This window comes from Protopterus annectens, chromosome 6.part0 (assembly GCF_019279795.1).
Source record: "Protopterus annectens isolate FY-2018-M chromosome 6.part0, PAN1.0, whole genome shotgun sequence".
Taxonomy (NCBI): domain Eukaryota; kingdom Metazoa; phylum Chordata; order Ceratodontiformes; family Protopteridae; genus Protopterus; species Protopterus annectens.
This window is the reverse complement of record NC_056737.1, coordinates 30651323-30676270: the sequence shown is the minus strand read 5'-3', so window position 1 is coordinate 30676270 and position 24948 is coordinate 30651323. Positions and strand designations below refer to the sequence as shown.

Here is a 24948-nt window from a genome sequence, read left to right as displayed (position 1 = left end):
AACTTGTATGCAAAATTTCCTTATGTTAAGAATATGTTGTGACATGGCTAACAGCTGATTTTAGAATCATGTGATTTGTTTCACTATTTAAATTTGAGTGTTAAAACTGATTTGGTATTATCTGATGAAGTTGCTGTATAACAACGAAAAGCGCTTCATAATGAATGTGCATAGTATTTTAACTTGGCACTTGGTCGAATTTGTTGGATACTTCTTTGTTTTGCTGTCAGTAGTTTCTTTTTTCCAGTTCGTATTCAGTGACCCTCTAATATACTTATTCCTAATCCTGTCCATCCTCATCACACCCGGTGCAAATCTTAACATCTTCAACTCTGCACATCAAGCTCTGACTCCTGCCTTTTTGTCAATGCCACTGTCTCCAACCCATATCCGTCTAGCATATTCTGTTGATTGTGGTAATGAGATTGAGGTCCCTGGAGTGTGTGGTGCAGAGGGATTGGGATTTCTTTAGATGTAGCATTTCTAACAGAGCTTGGTCAGACATGGCTTTGTAAATCAAGCAGGGATTGCCTCTAAGTAGGCAATATGAGACAGAGAATAGCTGGAGTCTTTTGAGTCTGTCCATGTAGGACATGTGTTTAATGCCTAGGATCCTCTTCATGTTGTACTTCTGTGGCCTCTCCAGCTGTTGTAGGTGTCTAGTGAGGTACATTCCAAATGGGGCATTATACTCAATGATTGGTCTAATGAGGGAAGAGTAGAGAGAGACGATGACCTCTTTCTTCCTGGATGCAAAACCCTTGGTAATGAGATATGCCACATAGAAGGACTTTCTGACTGCAGTGTCAGTGTGGCGGTTGAAGGAGAGGTTGCTGCCAACCTGCATCCCCAGATCTCTTATAATGCCTTCAATGTTCAGTGGGCTCCCATTGATGTGGTAATTAGTGGGAACTGAGTTTTTACCAAAGGGGATGACAATGCATTTTTTGGTGTTAAGCTTAAGGCCATGGTTTCCACACCAGTCATTCGTCTCAGTGAGGCCTTTCTGTAGGATGCCTGCATCACTTGATGAGTTAATAATGGCTCCCAGCTTGCAGTCATCTGCAAACTTGGTCAGCCAGAGTCCCGTTGTGTTGGCCTGGACTTCTGAGAAGTAGAGTCTGCTACTTTCACACTGTGTGTTCTGTCTGTGAGCCAGTTTGCAACCCACCTAGTGATATTGGGGTTGATGCCTAGTTTGGTGAGTTTATCAATAATTCCTGAGTGAGGAATGGTATCAAGGTCCTCGGCCAGATCTTGGTAGGCTGTATGCACTGCCTTACCTTCATCCACAGCCCTGCTGACTGACTCAAAGTAGTAAACCAGGTTGAGCAGACATGATCTCCCTTTCACAAAGCCAAATTGCGTGGGGTCTAGTGTTTGGAGATTTCCAATGTTTTTGTTAATCAGGTCCATGGTGATGCGCTCCATAGCTTTACATGTCAGACTCGTCAGGCTAATGGGGCGGTAATTCCCAGGGTCTGTAGTTGCTCCCCCTTTATAGAGAGGGATGAATGTAGCAGTGCGCCATTCGGTAGTGACAAGCCTGAGGTGAAGCTGTGACTGAACAGGGCACACAGATGTGGTGCCGGTTTGCTTTGTAGTTCATGTAGAATACTGCCAGGGACATTATATGGTCCCATGGAAGCTGTATTCTTGGTGTTGGACAGTGCAGCTTTAACCTGTGCTGCAGTAATGCTGGGTGCCTGGCATTCTTCCGGTATTATGATTGGTCCTTTAGGGGGGGAGAGAGGGGTAAAGTTAGCACTGAATCTGTCGGCCAGTATGTTGGCAATATCTGTTGTCTCAGTATAGGAGGTACCATTGTGCAGTAACTCAGTGCAAATCTGGGTATTCCTGTGGAGGTTCTTGATATAACTATAGAAGGTCTTGTGATTGTTTTTAGTGTCTGCCGCAATTCTGCCTTCATAGCTGGCTTTGAAGGATTTGATGAGGGATCTCAGCTTTTTGTTGAGGCTAATAAGGGAGTTTTTCCTGTCTTGGGACTTCACCTTTTTATGCTACAGTTTCTTCCTTCTGTTGTAGAGTTTATTAAGGGCAGAGGACCACCAGATTGGCTTCCTTTTCTGGAGGAAAGTGTCTTGGTTCTGGTGGGTATGCTTTGGAGAAGTTTTTCATGGTGGTTCCCTTTGCGGCGGAGGGGAGGGTGAGGTGTGGAGTTCCATGTTGATTAGTTTATGGTCGGATGTGGCCAGGGAAGGATTGACTATTGTTGTAGAGCAACGGTCGCCCATGTTAGTAATAACTAGGTCAAGGATTTTGCTTCCTCTAGAGGGGGTCAGAATGAGCTGCTCCAGGGCATTGGAATTGATGAACTCCAGGAAGCGTTGGGCCAGTGTATTGGTGTTTGAGTAGTTTTCTCAGTTGATGGAGGGGTAGTTGAAGTCTCCTAGTATAAGAGTGTTGGGTTGGACCTTGATAGATTCCAGCATGCTTAGGAATGTGGAGTGAAAGTCTAGGGTCATGGTTGGGGACCTATAGCAGGCTGTGACCTGTATCGCCATCTTACCCAATGTTAGTTGTACCTGAGATATCTCAGATGCGTTATGCTGGGCTACTAGTCTGGAGGTGTGAATATCCTTTATGAATATGCAGACACCACCGCCTTTGGAGCTTCTGTCCATGTTTTCGGGTCAGAAGGTGTGGAATGAGTTATTGCCCAGTAGCGCAGGGGTGCTCTCTGCCTCCTTAAACCAGGTCTCAGTTACAGCACATATGTCGATGTTCTCCATTTTGAGGAGTGCTTCGAGCGAATGCCTCTTGAGATTTCAACTTCTAGCACTGAGTAGCATGACCCTCTGATTGCATTTATTTATAGCTTTTACGGTGGTAATTTGGTCTTTGGAACATCACCTAAAAAAGGCACTATAGTGGCGGCAAGAGCCTTAGGCAGTACCCTGAAACCTAAGGGTGACAGATGCAGGCCATCTCTGGCAAAGCATCGAGGTCTGTCAGTCATGTCATCCCAAGCAGACAGATATTGGATCCCCTTAGAATGACACCAGAAATTTAGCCAGATGTTGAAGTCAATAATTTTTTGTTTGTACTGCGGTATCATTCTGGGTGACGGTAGGGTACTGCTCAGGGCTAGGGTCATACCTGCCTGGGCCACATAATCGAGAGCTCCACCATGTCTCTTTTCCTTAGTTACACTTGTTTGGTCACACAGTATTCCTGACAGAATACTCTGTAAAGAATTTTTAAAGTTTGCCAACTCATTACACTCAGAATACAAATACTTCCTGGTACCTCCTTCATCCCCATTACCCCTCCAGCATTTGCCATCAACCTGAGGAAAAATTCTTTGGAGTCTGCTTGGACTATAAAACTACCAATGCAAATATTTCCAGGCAAATAACGTAAGTCGTCTAGTCTTTGTTGCTTATTTGGGAGCCATATGTATGCCCTTCCACTGTTTTTGTTAATAGGTTATCTAATCTCTCTTCCCAGTCTTTCCTGATCTCCTCCGATTGATTCCTTAGGTATCGCGCAATATTTTACATGCCTCACTAATTATCCCTTTTTAACAGAAGCTTCTTTTCTAGATTTAGCTAAAAACTCAACCAGTGCAGGCCTTTTGTTAAGGATTTCCCTATTCTTTTCTCATTGCCTGTACTATAATAAAAATCCCTGATATGGTAGACTTTCTCTAGCTTGCAGTCCAAACGTCTTCTGGACCTCTTCCCATCCTGTTACTTTCTCTATTTTTTTACAAGTACCTTTGTTCCTTTGCCAGCTTCCTATAGTAAATACCAGCCCTTTCTTGCCTATTCTCTGTACCCATAATTGCAGTCACCCGTATTGGCAGAATGTCCTTTCTCCAGTCCCATGTTGGCTTAGTTCTTTGTACACTTTCTACTACTTTGTGAATATAATATTCTGCATGACTGTTTTTCTCCTTAAGGATCTGTGTCCAAATTCCTCTCTTTCCTTATTTCTTTAATTGCACCCCTCCTTCATCATCGCTTTGTACTTTGAATTGCAGTTTTCTGCTTGCATTGTATATAAGAACCTTATCGGTGTAACTCTAAAATATCTGTTCAAATCAGTTAATCCTAAACCTCCTTGTTCTTTTTGAAGGATTAACTTATCCTAATTGAGTTATGCCCTCTTCCCCTTCCAGATAAAATCATTCAACTCTTTAATTGCTATCCACAACTTCTCCTGTGGTTGATAAAAATATGTCTTATCTGCATATAAAAAATAAAGGAACTAAAAACATTTTTTACCACTCGTATCTTGCTATCAGTATCCATAAGCAAGAACTTCCAGTGTCTCAGCTTTTGTATAAGGTTTCCCATGTTTCCTTAGTTGCCATTACAGAATCATTTTTAATCCATACTTCTAATTATTTCATTTTAGTATGTCCTCATATATATGGATATTGCTGAACTGTTTCATGCGTGGTTACATAGTTTACAGGTATAAGCTTTGTTTTAGCTTCATTAATTTTTTAATCCCGAAAAAAAAAGAATTGTCTCAGAATGTTCTGCAACACTTATATGTCCTTTTCTGGTTCTTTCAAAAATATATAATTTGAAAATAAAAACAACTTTTTGAATACCATACCAGAGATATCTTTGAATTTCTTAGTCTGTTTTCTTTGCCAGTGATTCTAAATGTAGCACAAATGACAAAGGAGAAAGAGGACACCCTACCTGATTCCTCTGTTCAGACACAACTTATCAGATAGGAGCCTCCTACTTTGATGTTTGCCTCCAATCCTTCACATGTCCTCCTAAGTGACCTTATTGTTGTAACCTCATATGTGTTTGTGAATGGTACTCACACACATTGAAAATCACCAACTTAAAATATTCATAAAGTTAGAGGCTCATGTCAAAAATGATTGAAATGTCATAAATCACATGCTAGCCACTGCAGTAACATTTTAGGGAACAAATGCATTTAATCCTTTTTGTAGCACAAACAAGAGTTTTTCTGTCTTCTTGTCTCCATTATAACTTTCCTTTTTCATTATAATCTGTTTGTTCTTTCAGTCATCTCCATTTTTCACAGAGTTTAGGGGGTCTTCCCCCTTAGAAAGATACATCAGTTTTCTTTTTTTCCATCACATTTATCAGTCTCTTTAAATATGTTTTTCAGCTTAGCCGTCACCAATTTTGCATTTACAAACACATACGTATCCTAGTAAAAACATTTCCAGCACTACATGGAATGTCAGTTTCTATTTAATTTTCTGTGTTCATAGTTCTTGATTGTTTCAGCAAATTGTAATCCCTGTTGTAGTGTAGATTCTGAGAAATCGTGATTAGTAAAGACTAGTGAGCTGTTCACAATATATCTGTCACCTGTTCACATATCTGTTTTTTTGGTTGTCAAAGTTGCCACAAAACATGTTTTGTCATACTGTGTTAACTGAATCAGTATCATTCTTGGCTTTCTGCAGTGTCTTTCATCCAAGAACTAAGGTATCCAATAAGCTTTATGTTATGCTCTGTGACTTGCTTAATGCAGAGTGTTTTAGTTTAAAGAAAATCTTAAAAGTTTGCCCCTTCTCCATCTTTTGGTATTTCACTCAGCCTAAAAAAATAATTTGTCTATCTGTATCTTCAGATAAGCTGTTGATAAAAAAAATACTAACTGCCCATAAAATTCTGACTGCCTTATATTTTATTTATTGTTATTTCTGTTTAACTGATGACATGGCATTATGTTGTTTGAGCAAAAAATCACTTTTTTCAACTTTAAATACTTCCAGACATATAGCAAACCCAGTTAACAGTCCTGTTAAGTACCTCAGATTATGTAAAAACTGTTCCGTTGCCATTTACATGCTCTTTTGTATTAAATCTTAACAGCATTTTCAATTCATCCTTGCCAGTTACAAGTCTGGTCACTGCTTCTTGGTTCATCTGAGTCTCCATTTATTTCCACTGAAATTACTTGTTCTCCAGTTCTATTAATTCTTGTGTCATTGTTATTTACATGCTGTTTTACTTTTCCCTCAAACTCTTGTCAAGTGAAGTAACTTAAAGTATTAAATATTACCTTATCAAAAATTAATTTAATCGAACGGCACTTAACATCGACATGCCATTCATTGAGCTGTTTATAGTGAGACTGCGGTACAGTGATGATTGGAAGATTTGCCCTTTCCTCACTCTAGTATAATCTCGGAGTTGACATATAATGTGTGTTCCACAGAAACAGTAAAATTCAACAGTGTAGCCACTCTGGATTAACTCCACTTAAACCAACGAATAAATACTTCAATAAAAATTAATAAGATGGAGAAACACGGCAGGAAAAATAAAAACTTTTTAATACGGTTAGCGCTTTCACATCACAGATGCTTCATCACACCATAAAACTCATCCAGTCCAAGCCATTTATATACCCCTTAACTCCCAACCAAACCATCAATGACAAAACAATTAAACTTAATTGCAACAATCAGCATTAAAAGAGCAAACACACATCTATTGCTCATGTGTACACCAACTTAAAATACATATACATAATAATATTTTATTAAAAACATCATCATTGTGTGTATATGATATGTAACAGTAATAAAACCATCATAAACGCCACATTCTTAAATAGGGTTTGATTGACGTTCTATTATTCAACCCTGGTCCCTTCTCAGCCTGCAACTCAATTATCCATCTCAATTCTAACCTATTTTTCATATCTCCCAACCTTAAATCTTGATAGGCACACTCAACTACTTTAAACAAAAAATGATGTTATACCTTTACATGTAATGTGTCTAGCCAAGGCACTCCTATCAGAGTCTCTATTCCTTATAGCTGCCAAATGCTCCCTGACCCTCTCCCTAAGTGAGCGAGTGGTCATACCCACATAGAAAGAGGGACAGGCTGAACAAACAGCTAAATAAACTAAGTTCCTTGTTTTACAGTCTGCTTTCACTTTAAATTCATATCTTTTCTTCGCCTTAGGATGTATAAAGACTTTGTCTTTGCTCAACACTTCACAAGCACTACACTTGGGTTCTGAGATTGCTAGTGTTAGTGTGGCACTAAAGAATGGATCCGCTCACAGTCGGGGTTAGAATAATGTGTCAAATACTGTAGAGGCTTTAGATGCTTTGGGGACAGCTTCTACTTCCAATGTATCATTTAACAACAGTCATAATGAGGTCATCACTCAGATTTCCTCTGTGAAGAGGAAAGAATTTATACAGACATCACTGTCTCAGGCCCCCCCCCCCCCTTCCTATCTGCAAGGTGGATTTGTCAAGAGTGGCTCGTTCCAGCAGCAGAGGGAGGAAGAGGAGACTTCCGTCACAGGAAGGAGTAGTGGTGCGAGCTTTGAAATGGATGTGGAACATGTCAACAACATGAAGATACTGGTGTTTAATTTTTCAAATAAAGAACTAACGAGATACCAGGAATCTGTGCTTGAGCGAGGGTTGACATTTGTACCAGCGTCTGGTGCTGATTTTGTAAGTACTGTGCTGGACATTAGACTATTTGCACGCAATATTATGTTGAAGTCTTTATTATGTAATAATGGTGGACCTTGTACTGAATTTAAGAAACCAAGTTTATTTGTTCCAGAACCAAGTCCTGTGCTAGAGGTGTTTTGTAACATATGTGAAGCACATTTGAAAGAAGCACTGGGTCCTGACAATTACAGTAATAGATTTTTTTATCTTAGAAATTAATATTTAGCTTTGCAAGAGTTACAGAATGATGCGTCTATTACTATTCAACCTGTTGACAAGGGTGGGGGATTGCTGTGTTTAATACGGTGGATTATGTTAAGTCTATGCTCATCATGCTTAATGATAATGTATATAAACAAGTTAATTTACTTGACATAGATTTATGTTGTAGTTATGTGTATAAGTCGTTGTATGATTATTTGAGCAATTTGATTTCAAAGTCATTGTTTGACTTTTTGACTGTTACAAACCCTGTGTTTCCTATCATTCAAGGCCTGCCTAAATTGCACAAAGACAAATATAACCCACCCTTTAGACCGATAGTTTCTGGTGAGGGGTGGGTTACATACTCATTATCCAAGTATATTGAAAGTAATTTGAGGACAATAACTAATAATTCGCCCTTTGTGTTAAAGGACACTAGGCAACTTTTGCTCGATTTAGGTAGGACTTTTTGTAGTTCTCATGAGCAGTTAGGTGGATATTTTTGGTCCTTGCTCATTGGGAGGAGAGTTGTGTCTTGTCCCATGAGAGGTTTGCTAGCAAGATCCTCTTTTATAGGAGGTTTATAGATGACCTCATATTGGTCTGGGAAGGTACAAGGGGAGAATTAGAAGAGTTTTTTATATTCTTAAGACACCACTACAAATGTTTTGAGATTTACTCATTCAGTTTCCTGTACAGAAATCTCATTTGTAGATGTCACAATATCAAAAGACGCTAATGGTAAATTAACTTCACGGTTATATAGGAAACAATGTAGAAGAAATAATGTTTTGAGTAGAGAGAGTATGCATCCTACCTACGTCTATAGGAACATTATAAAGGGTCAAGCCATGCGCATATCCAGATTGGACATGGAGCAGGAACAGTTTGATAAGGATATGGGAACTTTAGTAGTGAGTTGTTACAACAGAAGCATAAGAAAGATGAGATAGATCTAGGTTTTAATCAAGTTAGGCCCCTAAGGGGAGCTAGGGCAAAATTATATATACTTGGTGATGATCATACTCCCTCCCAATATTGCAAGGAAGGACCCAAAAATAAGGTTTTACCTATTCGCCTTGAGTTTGCTGGGAATATTAAGAAAGTTCATGAAGTGGTTTATAATAATTGGTCTATATTACAGTCGGATCCTGAGATAGCTAGGATTGTTGGTATCAAACCTAACTTTTATTATAAAAATAAGAATCTCAAGAGGTTATTGTGTCAACTCAATAATTCTCTGGATGAGGCTTATGGTTTAAGTAAATGTGGGCAATGTAGTTTTTATGAAGTGTTGACCAAAGATAGAGTCTTTGTACATCCTAAGATGAAGAAAAGATATGAATTTAAAGTGAAATCAGACTGTAAAACAAGGAACTTAGTTTATTTAGCTGTTTGTTCAGCCTGTCCCTCTTTCTATGTGGGTATGACCACTCACTCACTCAGAGAGAGGGTCAGGGAGCATTTGGCAGCTATTAGGAATAGAGACACTGATAGGAGTGCCTTAGCTAGACACATTATATGTAAAGGTATAACACATAATTTTTTTGTTTAAAGTAGTTGTGTGTGTCTATCAAGATTTAAGGTTGGGAGATATGAAAAATAGGTTAGAATTGAGATGGATAATTGAGTTGCAGGCTGAGAAGAAACCAGGGTTGAATGATAGAATGTCAGTCAAACCCTATTTAAGAATATGGCGTTTATGATGGTTTTATTATTGTTACATATATATATATATATACACACAACGATGATGTTTTTAATAAAATATTATGTATATGTATTTTAAGTTGGTGTACACGTGAGCAATAGATGAAGAAGGTTATTTGTGTGTTTGCTCTTTTAATGTTGATTGTTGCAATTAAATTAAATTGTTTTGTCATTGATGGTTTGGTTGGGTGTTAAGGGGTATATAAATTAATTGGACTTGATGAGTTTTATGCTCTGATGAAGCATCTGTGATGTGAAAGCGCTAACCGTATTAAAAAGTGTTTATTTTTCCTGCCATGTTTCTCCATCTTATTCAAAGTTTTATTGAAGTATAATGTTTGTTCCCCTTGTCGGAGTTTGGACAATTTGTTCCAGGGCATTTGAATTAACAAAGTCAAGGAATTTTTGTGCTAGTGATGTTAGGGCTAGGATAGGTTACCCAGTTGATGGTAGGATAATTTAAATCCCTCCATAACCAGTGTGTATGGTAAAATTTGGATTGTCTCCAATTTTGTCAAGTAGTCTTTGTGGGTGTCTGTTAGATTAAGGACTTTCATTTTAAAGTAGATGTTAGACATTAGACAGGCTAAAGGGTAAAATAGGCCTAGAAATTGTGTTTCATTTATGCATAAAAGATAGTTAAGCAGAAAGAAAGAATAACCTTGGTGGTCAAGCATGGGAAACACTTTATTAGAAAGGAAAAATAATCATAAAGTGTGCAGAAAATACAGACAGTACAGAATGTTCTTTTCTCAAGGAAAAGATAGTCTTACCAGCTGCAGAATGTTCCTTAATGGAATGCTAAATAAAGCGCATACGAGACAAGGCCTGATACCAAGGTTAAGGGAAGTGAATGTGGTTTACAAAGGAAAATCACTGGACTGAAGCAATATAATGTCTTGTGTTCAGGATAGCAGTTCAGTTAAAGGTTAGTTAGTTCCTTCGACCTGACATTACAAAAAAGATGACCAAACTAAATAAAAAACAAACAAACTTCTGCTACTAAAACAGAAACAGATGCAGGATGTCTGAGGAAGTTGAGTTATTAAACTTAACAAAAGCACTAACTTTAAAGAGACTGTCTTTCCAGATTACAGAAAAGATTACAGACACTCAAACCTGAGTACTGAAGTCAGGTCAAATAAAGACTGTATCCGTTTACATCATTCAGGACAATCAGAAGATATGTGCAGAAACTTTGGATGTGTTTAGCAGCACTGTTATTATCATCACTGTTAAGGAAGACAGTATTCGAATATTGTGAACACCTAATAAAGCCTTATTGAATAAACTACATTGTTTGGAGAATTCATTCTGAAAAGTACACAAGACTTGGTCCATAAAGGAGATACTATCACCTGTTCAGTGCAAGTTTGGGTAATTAACATATAAAGACTTTCATTTTCAGTCTCATTTCAGTGTTTCCAGTTAATTACAGTACAATCATTTATTTCAATGGTGAGCCACTATTATTGGGGTAACTCCCAAAACCCCATAGAATCTTGCATAAGCAGTCAGACTACATGTGTTATACAAAAATCTACAGAATAGCAGTGCTTCGTTCAACTACATCTGTTCTACAGAGTGAGTATTTCAAGCAGCACTCAGCAAAACGTCAACAGAAACAACTGCAGTAAGTAACCCATTCAAGTACAGTTTTACTGCAGTAGCTGACTTAACAGTTTATAGTGACAGGAAATGTTTCATAACAGACTTTTCAGCAGCATAGCAGTGTTTTTCCATAAATAGAGACTGTGAACTCTATACAGAATAAGCCAGAAATTATAGCACTTCATTTTCTCATTACAGTGAAGACGTTTCAGTAAGACGGCACTAATTCATGCAGAAAATGGACACAGCAGACGACCTCTACATATAGTAAATGGTTTACTATTGAAATGTCGAACGGCACTACATCGACTGTACTATAGTCGAACACGGAAGTTCGAAAATAGTAATGTCAACGACAAAAAAACAATCTAGGACTGTGTTTTAACATGGGTCGAGGTAGGGGAGATGTTTGTAGTCCTGAATTATACTGAACACCTACCTCGACCCATGTTAAAACCATTCCTAGATTGTTTTTTTGACGTCGACATTACTATTTTTGAACTTCCGTGTTCGACTATAGTACAGTCGATGTAGTGCCATTCGACATTTCAATAGTAAACCATAGTAAACACAACTGTTAACCAAAGTGCACAGCACCACTGTTTACTTCAGAAAAGCCTCAAACAACTTCAGCAGGCCAGTATTAAATCAAACCAGTGTTCATTCAGAACATAAAAGACATTATCCAGTTAAAAGCTATCTCCACAAACTTTCAGGTTTCCAGCGTGACATCACACAGCCAAACAACAAGAAAAAGGTTACTAAGCTACAGACGCTGGCACACATTCTTCCAGGGCCATAAAGTTATGGAAGACTTTATATGCACCTTTTAGTTAATGGCTCAAAAAAGTTTCAATTCATCAGTAAATGTCATTTCCATACCTGTTGTATATACATGTCAAGTAATGCTGCTACAGTTAAAACATCAGTAACTCTTTGGTTTAATTTTAAAAACTGAGTAAATCAAGTCTAAAAATGTTCCTTTAAAGTTAAAGGTTAGTTCAAGAATGTTAAATATGTCTAAACGCAAAAGGGTTAAATCACAGAAGCAGGCTATCAGTACTGTTTCAGACACAAGTTCAGCATATACAGTTTAACATACACATTTAAGTTTAGTAATGCAAATGTTCAGAATGTGATCAATTCTTGTTTGCATGTAATTCAAAATACAGAAGTGTGTTACAGTATTAAACATACAAATGTCAACATACATAACATGCAGGCAATGTCTCAAGTTCACATTACTTCCCCTTGTTTCTTATTTTCAGAAGCAAGTGCAAATATTGTGCTGAGGGGAAAATCAGAGTGCTGATTCTGATAAAGTAAATTCCAAGTCATTGTTTAAGGTTAAAAGAAATGACAATATTTAATTGTTTACAGATTAATCAACTTCAGTTACACATAGATCTTTATTAGAGGACGCAAATGCAGTTTTGTCAGGATTTAAAGGATCAAACATTACAGCAGATAACACTTCAAAATGTAACAGCCCTGAACTAGGTATGAACATGTCATTAGAGTTATATGCTGTTTTATACTTTAGTGTCAAGATTTTTGCAAATGTACAGATTTTAAAGAATTGGTTGCGACAGGAACTTGCAGATTTATGGGTTAAAGATAAAATAAATTCTAGTTCAGCTGACATAGCTGAAGTGCTCAGAAAGACATATTGGGTGTAACCAGTTAGAAAAAAATGTTAACCATATACATTTTTTATTTTATTTTTTTTTTATTTTACATTTGTTGACCGGGATAGTCCGACTGGATGCATGTCCATTTTCAGCGGAGACCCGGGGAGAAAAGCTCCAAGGGTAAGCAGATACAGCATTGCATAATACCAGTATTACATATTACAGACAGACTATTTACAGAGATTACATAAGTAAGCAAGTTAAACAAGTTCCACAGGTTACAGTTAATCCTGAGCACAAGTCAGGATTAAATTAAATTACAAAGTAAACTGGTTAACATATTTTTACACATTCTAGAGAGAGTTAGCCAGGCTTGATGCATTGACATAGTCAGTTAAGTGACAAATGTTGTTTGAGTCTAGTTTTAAATTGACCTAAGGTGGAAAGTAAGGTAATATCAGCTGGAAGAGAGTTCCAGGATCTACTTACAGAGTTTGCAAAGAGAGAATCAACGGCTGTGTTATTAATTTTGCTAGTCTGAATTAGTAGTTTGTTAGAGGATCGAAATGGTCTAGGATTGTTATAGGGGGTGATAATATTTTTAAGTGCAGGAGTATTGTCCGGATTATAGAGGCCATAATCAGTTGGTTATACTGGATTAGGCTGGGTAGTTCAAGCCACCCAAGCTGATTTAGATTGATGCAATGATGTGTCCTAAAAGGCAGCCCAGTGGCAAACCTGGCAATGTGGTTGTAGCAAATTGAGAGTTTGTTAAGGACAGTCTTGTTTAAATTCGAGAGTAGAGGGGATGCATACAGAAGGGTTGAAAGAAGGTGAGAGCGAGCTATGGTAATTTTAGCTGGAGGGGTTAGGAAGGCTTTTATTCTGTAAAGTGACCCTAGTTTTTTACTGATGGTTTTGATAGTTTGGTTAACATGTAGGTCAAATTTTAGATTATTGTCTATGATGACACCTAATAGTTTTGTAGATGGGTCAGGGGAGATTATTGTGCCATCATTTGATTTTATGGTAAAGGTGAAAGCGGTAAACCTACGTGTTGGTGAAAATAACAGCATTTTAGTTTTTTTTTGGATTTAGGATCAGACAATGTTCAGAAAGCCAGTTTTCTATTGTATTAAAGGTGGTCTGGGTAGCTGACCATAACTCTACTAGAGATGTGGCTGAGCAAATCAGAGTAGAGTCATCAGCATATTGGATACAGCTGACTTTTGGGATGACAGTATAAAGGTTGTTAATGAAGATGGAGAACAGCAAGGGCCCTAGTATAGAGCCTTGTGGTACTCCAAGGGTGTTAGGTAGAAGGTTAGAGAGTTTTTTCTGCCAGAGGACAGCCTGGTGTCGACCATTCAGGTAGGATTGAAAGCATTGGAGGGCTCCAGGATCTAGACAGAATGTTTGCAGGGTGTGGATTAAAAGTTGGTGATCAACCATATCGAATGCCTTGGAAAGATCCAAAAACAGGGCTGAGGATATATAATTATTGTTGCGATTATGGTTTATGGTGTTGGTAAAGGCTGGGAGGGCTGAAGTAGTGCTGTGATGTGGACGGAAGCCATGCTGAGTGTCTGCCATAAGGCGATTCTGGATTAGGTGGTGCATGAGTTGTCTATGAATACATTTTTCCATAATTTTTGCAAGTGGAGAGAGTATAGCTATTGGCCTATAATTGGAGAATTCAGTAGAGCTGCCTCCTTTGTGAAGTGGGATTACATTGGATATTTTCCAGATGCTGGGAATTTTAGCTTCTACTATGGTTTGATTGATTAGTATTGAGACGGGGAAAGCAATAGCATCAGCTGATTTTTGTAGGTACTCGGCAGGGAGTTGATCAGCAGAAAGTGTAGTGGGTTTGAATTTTTTGATCAAGGTACGGATAAGTGAAGTAGCGACTGGTTGGAAGCTGAACGCGAGTACGTTTCTAGGGGTGCTACTTTCAAGACCAGGGGAGCTAGGAGGTAGTTGGCTAGCTAGGGCTTGAATTGTCTCAGTAAAGAATTGGTTAAAACTATCAGAAACATCTTCAGGGGTTGGGGTTGAAGTTTGTCCAGGATGTAGTAGATTATTTAAACCTGCCCAAAACTTCTGAGGGTTATTTTGATTTACTGTCTGTAAATTACAGTAGTATTGTTTTTTGTCTTGTAAAATTGATTTTTTGGTTTCGTTCCTGGATTGCCTGCATTTAATGTGATCTTGAGGGTCTTTAGAAGAACGCCATAAAGCCCATGCCTTGTTTCTAAGGGAAATTTTGAGTTTAGACTCTATAGAAAGCCATGGCACAGTTTTTGCCTTGGTTCTCTTTGAATGAACAGATGCATGCAAATCAAGGATCTCAAGGAATTTGTTGTTAAAGTATGCTACTGCTTCCTCTAAGGGGAGGTGTTTTAGAATAGACCAATTACATGAGTTTAGTTCTTGTTGGAATTTGGCAGGGTCAAAGTTTTTATTGTTTCTAACCTTTCTGAGTAAGGGTTGTTGAGAATTAATGATTTTGTGCTTAATTACATATGTGAGAAGGTGATTGCTTAGGCCATTAAGGAGGGTACCAGAGGTGCACAGTTGGGGGTGACTATTTATGAGTAACCCAGTCAAGTATATTTTCTTTTTGGTTGGGTTTACCTATCCTGGTAAGGGTGGATATAATTTGTGTAAATGCATGCAGGTTAATATGGGTGGTTGGGGATTCTGAGGAACAGGTGCCCCAGTCTACGTTAAAGTCTCTAAGTAGTAGGGTTTCTTGGGGGTAGTGACATGATAGCCAGTGCAGGATATCTTCAAATGTAGATATATTGTTACCTGGGGGAATGTACATACAGATGATATTAATGCATTTATTTTTATTAAGTTGAAATTTGGTGGCAAAAATCTCTGAGTTATTAATCTGAGGTGGTTGTATTACATCTATGGTGACATTCAACTCAGATTTATAGAGTACAGCTACCCCCCCCCCCCCTTTCTCAAAGCACGATCCAGCCTGTGTATGTTGTACCCAGGTGGTAACACTTCATTGTCTTTAGTGTTAGGTTTTAACCAGGTTTCAGATAAACAGAGAATCTCAGGGGAGTGGACATCCAGAAGTGCATGCAATTCATGTACCTTGTTATTAATGCTTCTAATATTGAGATGACAGACTAGGAGAGAGTTAGTTGGCCTATTAATTGTAGGTTTGTAGCTTAGATTGCAAGTAGAGGGGGTATGTGTATCTGAAGTGAGTGGGCCAGAGTTGGGGTGAATATCACCACCAAGTATTAGGTTGAGTCTATACTTGGTGATGAACTTCAGGAATTTATTTATTAGTTTGTGGTAGTGTTTGGATCTAGAGCCAATGTGCCTGGGGTTGAGATGTTGATAGACTGAACAAGATGCTGGATAGGATCTGGTACTGTAAGTATGATTGAAAGTGGAAGGATTTACAGCGGGGGTGATAGTATGGCCTTTTGGAACCTGACATCCTGTGAGAAACTGGTTTTCATACAAGGTAAGGAGGTATGGTGTGAATAAGAGGGGTAGTAAAGAGGAGTATATCATTATCTGTGATTCAGCTAGTGAGTTAAGGAACTGTTTTACCTGGTGATGCAACACCAGAAGATAGAGTGGTGAGGTAAAGGTACTGGAAGGGGGATGGGAGAATGCCAGATGAAAGCTAATAGGTGCTATTAAAATGTAGGTAGTAGAATGGGGGTGGGTGGAATTATCCCAGATGAAAGCAGATAGGATCTAGAAAGTGGGGGAGTGGCTATAGTACTATAAATATTAGAGGTACTGGGGGTGGGAGGGAATTGGGGGCAGGGAGGGGAGCGAAGAGAGCCCGAGCATAGCGAGGGCGAACGTAGCGGGGCTATTGCAGTTTACAAGGTTTCCTAAGATGTCCTAAAGCTATAAGGCAAGTGTTACAGCTCTTAATGTAAGAGTCAATTTACTTCAGTTACTGGGGAAGGAGGCAACCACTCAAGTAGAAACAAAGAGCCCTATTCTGTGTCTTGTAAGGTATATCAGAAATAACAGTCAAGTTAATTTGCAAAAAGGGTTTAAAGTTACAGATTTGGCAAATGAATTTTTTTGCATTATTATTTAGCAGTCATTAGTTATATCATAATATAGACAGAGACAAAATGTTTGCTAGTTTACAGGATGTAAAATTTAAAGTCAATGCTACATTGTAAAAGTGACAATGCAGTTAAGAATTCAGATCCTTTGTATAAAAGAGTACATTATGTAATCAATTTGACTGTATATGTTTCGTATGGAGATGGCAGTTTGCCAAGCACATTAGATCACATTACAGCCAGCCTAGAAAGCTGAATTAAAACAGTACTATTTGCCATATAGCTGTATGGCAAATATCAGTTTATTGCATTTACAGTTTTACTATTTATCCTCCCAAAATTGTAGACATTAATAACAAATTCTTGCAGTATTCAGTACTACCGAAAAGTTAAATGACATCAGATAAAGAAACAGTTATGGTGAGACAGTGGGTGGAATTTCACTCACAGAACAGTATGTTAAAATCTAAGGGTCAAGAGAGAAAATGTAAAACGTTCAACACTTAAAACAGATTTTATATAGGTGCAGAAATGCATAGTGTTATATTACTACTTTAGTTTCATTTGAGGTTATCAGTTTGCTTACAGACTTGCAAGAGCTTATTACTAGCAAATGTTTATTTCATGCAGAAAATGTAAATAAGGTCAGGGCAATAAGCAATGTTATCAGTTTATAATTGTTAAAGATGCAAATGTTATTTTAAGGACCTGATATTAAATATAATCATGAACTTTAGTCACCCATCCTTGCACAAGAACTGAAAAGGAGAGGCTTAAAAGGCCTAACTATAAAAAGGACACTTCAACATTAAAGCAGGCCTTCCTTTACCTCATCAGTGAGTAGGACACTGCAGAGTAAAATTTGGCAAGAGCTGTGGTGCAGAAGTTGACTGTGTATGTGTTTCAGTTATTTCTTCAGTGTTTGTTTAAAGTTAAAATGTATGAGTTAAAGCAAGTGTGCATGTTTTCAGACAATTGTACAACAGTACTAGTTTTTAGACAATACTGACAGAACAGATTTCAGTTCAGTTTTTATCTGTGTTCATGTAACACTGTCAAAATGTTCTCATGTTTCAGACAATTTGTCAACAGTACTAGTTTTCAGTCTGTATATGTTCATACAATACTGACAGGAAAAGGTACTAATAGTTTGGTTTTCAGAATATAACATGTACCAGATTCAGTTATGTTTTTATGTGTGTTCAGTTAACACTGGCAAAAGATATTCTTTTAGTATTAGTTTAGTTAGTTTTCAGACTATACACAGCTATTTTAAATGTTCAGTATAAATATGTATCACGCTAGTGTAAATTTCAGTCAAGATTCAGAATATGACATTCATACTCAGTTATGTGTTCAGTATAGTACATTTCACTCAAATTTCAGAATATAAAAATAATATTCAGTTACTTCACATTATTCATTAGTTTTAAGGGTAAAGTAACGGAATTACATTTTTTAGTCATTAGTTAAGGGTAAAATGACAGACTTATTTGCAACAGGCTTATTACGTCATGTATTTCTACTACATCATCCTTCACATTATTCAGTCATTAGTTAATGGTAAAGTGACAAAATTATTTATTACAAGCTTATTAGGATAAATTATCTAAATAACAGGTAGTAATAGTTATTCAGTGCACTCAAGGCATAACAGAACGGGCTTAATTTGTTAATTAGTTTACGGATTACAGTGCACCTTACATAATTATTGTACATTGGTCAGAAATTAAAAGGACACTAACAGACAATGCCAAGATATAGACTTGGAATGCTGAAAGCATAGGGTTTAGTAAACTATTATAGCTCATAAGTATTCATAAAATATTTCAGACACAAATTTAGGAGGCAGACAACACATAAAAGTAAAAAAGGGTAAGTAGCATTATTAGCAAATCTAAATAAAAATTTATACACACAAGTTAACACATTATATGGTAATTATGCTGTAAGACCAGTTATAAAGTTATCTCTTTAGTTCTGATTTCAGTTAGTCTTCAGAGAATAGCCATCATGCTTGATAAGCTGTACAATAAAAAGAAACAGTACAATGTTTAAAGATTTAAAACTATGAACAACAGGAAAAGGTTTCATTTGCTATAAGAGAGAGACATCTTAGTACATTAAGGCACCAGTTCATAAGGTAAAAAAAAACATAGGTTGTAAACAATGTAACTTTACTATTACAGCATACAGAGAAATATGGAAGAAAAATAGGCAGGGTTAACAGTTCGTACTTTGTCTAACTTAAATAAAGATTCACAAAGACAGGTTAATGAGCTTTAAAAGTCACAGAATTAAAAAACACTCATTTTCAGAATAATGTACAGGTTTTGAATTTATCACTCATATGTCAGAACCTGAATTTTGAGACTTTAAAGGCTATGAAGCTAGGTTATATGAAAATCAAATCATAAAGTTGAGACTTCATTCTAAACAGGCCATAAATTATCACGTGACTCCTAGTGGTCAAACTTAGAATTGCAAGTTTATTCACCATATGAAAAATGATTGCCTAGCTATAATTAAATCATAAAGTTAAAAGACTTCAATCCAAAGAGGCCATAAATGCCCAAGTAACACTGCAGGTTTACCAAATTAAAAAAATATATTTTCAGATTGAGTCAGGTAGCATAAAGCTGTATACAGTAGTTAGCAATACAGATATAAGGTAACTACGGAAGTAGGTCCCTGTAGACTTTTGGCAGGGACTTCAGGGGCAACTGTTAGATTAGGGACTTCCATTTTAAAGTAGTTATTAGACATTAGACAGGCTAAAGGGTAAAATAGGCCTAGAATTCATGTCTCATTTATGCATAAAAGACAGTTAAGCAGAAAGAAAGAATAACCTTGCTGGTCAAGCATGAGAGACAGTTTATTAGAAAGGAAAAATAAGCATAAAGTGTGCAGAAATTACAGACATACAGAATGCTCTTTTCTCATGGGAAAGATGCAATCTTGCCAGCTACAGAATATTCCTTAATGGAATGTTAAATAAGGCACATGAGAGACAAGGCCTGAGGCCAAGGTTAAGGGGAGTGAGTGCAGTTTACAAAGGAAAATCATTGGACTGAAGCAATGTAATCTGTTGTGTTCAGGATAGCAGTTCAGTTAAGGTTAGTTCATTGGACCTGACATTGCAGAAAAGATTGCAGACGCTCGAGCCTGAGTACTGAAGTCAGGTCAAATAAAGACGGTTTCCATTTACATCATTCAGGACAATCAGAATGTATGTGCAGAAACTTTATATATATTTAGCAGCACTGTTAGCACTGTTAATGAAGACAGTGTTTGAATGTTGTGAATATCTAATAAAGCCTTATTGGATGAACTACAGTGTTTGGAGAATTCATTCTGAAAAGTACACAAGACTTGGTCCTTAAAGGAGAGACTGGTACCTGTTCAACATGAATTTGGGTAATTAACAGATAAAGGCTTTCGTTCTCAGTCATATTTCAGTATTTCCAGTTAATTACAGTACAGTACAATTCTTTGTGTCATTAGCCATGGAGGGGGCTCCCACACTTGTACTGATTAAATTCACATAGTGAGTCATTTGGATACTGAGACTTGCATCATGGACTCTTCCCCTGCTGCTTGTTCCATTCAGTCCATTAATGAGTCAGTTACTTACCATGATAAATCCGTGAGAGTGGATCCATCCCCAAAAACTCATAAGACTTGCGCCACAGACAATAGTTCAGCTTGAGATTAAAGACTTTCCCAGTCTGATGCACTGTGTTGCTTTACCAATCCAGATCAGAAACATGAAGAAATGGTTGTGGGGGTGTGGCCACACAAGACAATCAAATGCTGTCTTGGCCTAAGTTGGGGAATGTAGGCTGTGTTGTTACAGAGGATGGACCCACTTCTACAAATATGTCATTATGACAAGTACATAACTTTCACATCTTCATAGGAGTGGGATCATCCTCTGTAAAGCCAGCTCTTTCTATTGGGTGGGGGATAAGATGGGCTCCCCATGGTTACAATAAGCTGGAAATAATGCAGACATAGGAATATACTGATTTAAATTCACCTCATTTGCTATTTTGGTATAGAGTAAAAAGTAATTTTGAGAAAGAACAAATAAAGACTATCACTGGAAGAGCATGATCTTCAGAAATTCTTATGGATGAGGTAACGGCCAATCAGAGTTTTCTTATACAAAATAAGTCTGTTGTAGCAGTTGATCAAAAGAAGCTTATGTCAAGTTTTCTAACACAAAATGTAAATCTCAAGGAGGTGCTGGGTCATATGACTGATGTCTTAACAGAAGTGCCCCCTTTAATAATACATTGGAGACTTTTAATGAAGCTAAGCAAAAGTTATCAAGTGATGATTTTATATGGCAGTTATATGAATTTTAGTTGGAGTGACTTAAACCTGTGTCATTGGTTTAAGTCGTTCTTATAAACATGTATCAGTGATACTAATGACATAGTCATATATTGTGAGAGTAAGTGCTGAAAGAGGTTGCTGAGAGAGTGCTTGACATTGTCCAGCTTGAGAAATGTTTCCATTTGTCCATGTAAGTTTTTTGATATTGAAATTCTGGGAAGAGGAGAGTAAGTGTAGAATTCTGCAAGTAAGGAGAAGAGTCTTGATTATTTTAATAAGGGGGTTTCTCCACTCGATGAGGCAAAAGAAGAGGGAACCCAGTTTGCTTGAACCAGTATAGAGCTATGAGGATTACTTCAGCACTTAAAAGTTATTACTTTGTATGTGAACATCATCATCAGACAAAATACGGAAATCGTAAGTGTCGCTCTCCTAGCTAGGACACAATAGAAGAGTCTTTGTGGGTTCTGTTCAAGCAGCTTTATTTCATACAAACACATTAATATAGAAGTTTGCTGACTAGCTTAAGTAATTTATATACAAACTAACAACTGTGATTTTATATGCTCTCTCCCTGGCTGCTCTTTCAAAATGGCACTAGGGATTTCATGTGTCTGGAATTTATATGTGCAAGTGTAGCCTTGACATGCTTCTTAAAGATGTAGCACATCACTTAGATTGTATAACTGTATGAGGCATGCAGAAATCACAGGTAATTCTATGTCATGCATTATACAATACTAAATATACAGACATATACAATCAAAACAGTTGAAAGCAAACCTGCTAGCAGTTAAAGGTGTTCCATGAAAGAAAAGGCAATACAGTGAATAAATCACAGACAAACCACCATGGACATCTGAAGAAACTCTTAAAATCCTTTATTAAAATGAACCCTCGATAAAAAGGAAATATTTATAGCAGAATCCTTGTGAAAAAATATAGAGAGACAAAAAGGTGCACCATTCAGGATGGATAAGCGCTTTGGGTATTGCCCTTCCTCAGGTCCTGTTACAACTGAAAAAGATGTTCCATTTAAGGAAGGCTTAACCAATCAAGACGTTCACACAAGCTGACACCTCCAGTGCAAGCCAGAGGTAAAATATCCCATCCGGACATGATGGTAAAGTTACACCCTCCTTGAGATCCAGTCAGTGGAAAAACTTCAAATGCAAGTTAAAACATCACTCCATTAAATGTGCATTTGCTTTTAAAATAAACACTGCTCTGATAGAGTAGATAACAGTCCTCTTTTTTCAGATGAATTCAAAGAATAATGCAATACCTTAGTTAAAAAATAAATTATAATGTAGTAGATTAGCACTCTGCTTCGATGAAGTAAATCTTGTCATATAAAAGGCTGTTGCTCATAGTGCATGAACCATAACTGAACAGCCTAAAAAGGAAGGAAGGAAATGCACACCTAATGGAGTGATGTTTTAACTTGTACTTGGTTTCTCCACTGACTGGATCTCAAGGAGGGTGTAACTTTACCAGTGACAACAGCCCCTCGGTCCGCCGGATTCCAAAGTCTGGGTCCGGCGTCGGCTGATGTTGCCTCCTCCCCGACGTCAGAACAGCTGGAGTATAAAGGCATCCGCCGACGCCATCTTCTCCAGTCTTTCTTGCCGCGCAGTGCCCGAAGCAGAAGCAGTTCGCAAGTGCCGGTCGGTCAGCTCCTGTGTTTTCAAATACCGAAGTCATCTAAAAGCTAAGTACCCCGTTGGGGAACATTTTTTCTTGCCTCAGCCAATGTCAGAAAAAAGTGAAAAGGTTAATAATTGGTTGTCTTGTGGTAAACAAATACCTCATAAGGACTTCCATTCTTACTGCCTCCCTTGCCTGGGCCCAGACCACGATGTCTCGGCCTGTGCTGCCTGTGCTTGCTTTAATAAGCGCACACTCAGGCACCGGGCAGAATTTGCCGAAGACTTTTTTGGCGAATCTTTCGCTTATATCATGCTGTCGGAACAACCGACAGCACAATCTACCAAAAAACGTAAGGACCGGGACCGACATCCTCGGCCCGTGTCGTCCACCGATACCACGCCTAAGCCCTCCGTGAGTGCATCGGTCCCTTCGGAAGCGGTAATTCAACCGCCCCAGGCCGACGACACCGCTTTACCGCGTTCTTTGGTCCCAGAGATTTCAACGGTGCCGGTTGTTGATTTTCCTCCAGAAACCGAAGCTCTAGATTTACCCGACACCATTCCTGTGGACAAGGTTACCCCTGCACGTGGGGCAGCTAGGCCTCCGGTATCCATGTCCATCAAGGCCTTTGCACGTGCCAAGGCTGCCAGCCAGGCCAAGGCCCATCCTAAATCTATTTCTCAGGGCCCCTCTTCTGATAGACAGATCATGACTCTTGCTGCAGATCTAATCTCTCTTATCAGGGGTTCTCAGCCGCACCCAGACAGAGGTTCTCAGCCACCTGCAGATAAAAGGCCTAGAACTGAGCAGACAGACACCCTCTCTTCAGATGAAGCCTCTGGGGATTCAGAGCACTCAGATACCCAGGAAGAATCCTTCCAGGCCTATGAGGACTCGGATGCTGAGGATTCAATTCCCTCTGCCTCCCCTCCAGAGGACATTTCTTTTGGTGAAGCTCTCCACTCCATGAGAGAACATTTTCAGTGGCAGGGTCAGGAATTTTCTGACTCCAGGAAAAGGCTGCGTACCTTCCTTAAGCTACCCCAACACAGACCTTTAGCTATCCCTCCAGTGTTGGATGTCCTTGATGATGTATTCTCAGACTCCAGTGCTTCGCCTGATTCACTCCCTCCTGCTCCTATCAAGCCTGACAGATATTACAGGGTCCCTGAAACCCATAAGCATCTCTTTAAGGCCCACTCTGTGGATCTAGAAACTATTTCACAGGGCCCCAAAGGAGTGGCTACTTCTTCGGCCAAAAACCCTCTGCCCGCTGGCAGGGAAGCTAGGTCCCTAGAGAGATGGGGCAAAAAAGTTTATACCTCTTCCACCCTTGCCATGAGGTCACTCAGCTGCCTTTTTCATATGTTTCAGTACCAGGATTACTTAATGGATGATTTGCAGAAAAAGTTGGCCTCTCCTGAGCCTATAGATAGAAAGGCATTGCAGGATTTGGTTCATAACACTCCGCAGGTTAGCAATCATTTTCTTCAGTGTGGTTATGATGCATTGGAAGCTTCATGTAGGGCAGCCATGACAGGGGCCGTTATACGTAGACATGCTTGGTTGAAAGAACAGCCACTGCCAGACCATGTTAAAGTCAAGCTCCTGGATGCACCTCTGGAAAAACAGAAGCTTTTCGGTACTAATGCACAGGATGTATTGAAGTCTATTGAGGAAAAGGCAAAATCAGTACAGACTGTCAAGGATTTCCTCCAGGTTCAGCCTCCCAGATTCAGCAGGAATTGGCCTTCAAAAAACTGGTCCTTAAACAGGCGTGCTCGAGGTAGAGGGCAATACCGAGGCTCCTACAGGGGCCGCCAATTGCAACCACCAAATCAGAGAAGTGGCGCAGGGAGTTCACCCGCACCACAGGGACAAACACAATGACTTGACTTTCATTCCGCCTACCAAGGCTCAAAGAGAAGCACCTCTAGGCGGAAAATTATCCTTATTCTCAAAGAACTGGCACATTTTAACCAAGGACAAATGGATTCTGGACATAATAGACAGAGGTTACAGGTTCCACTTCCACACCTTACCAACGAGACAAGGCATGCCAAACCTGCCACAAAATCAAAGGGCAGAGGCTCTCTTACAAATTTCAAAGCTGTTAAAATAAAAGCTATAGAAATGGTTCCTCCTCAGGAACAAGACCAGGGATTCTACTCAAGACTGTTCCTTGTTCCAAGAAAAGAAAAGCAATGGAGGCCTATACTGGATTTGTCCGTTCTAAACACCTTTCTCATTGTGCCAAAATTCAAAATGCTGACGTTACAGC

General features: G+C 38.6%; 1 protein-coding gene across 2 annotated transcripts in view; it reads left to right on the top strand.

Moving 5' to 3' along the window:
* The window catches only part of HEATR5A (HEAT repeat containing 5A), a 2570019-nt gene that overhangs the window by 327557 nt on the left and 2217514 nt on the right, over positions 1–24948 (top strand). The gene's annotated exons all lie outside the window — the stretch shown is intronic.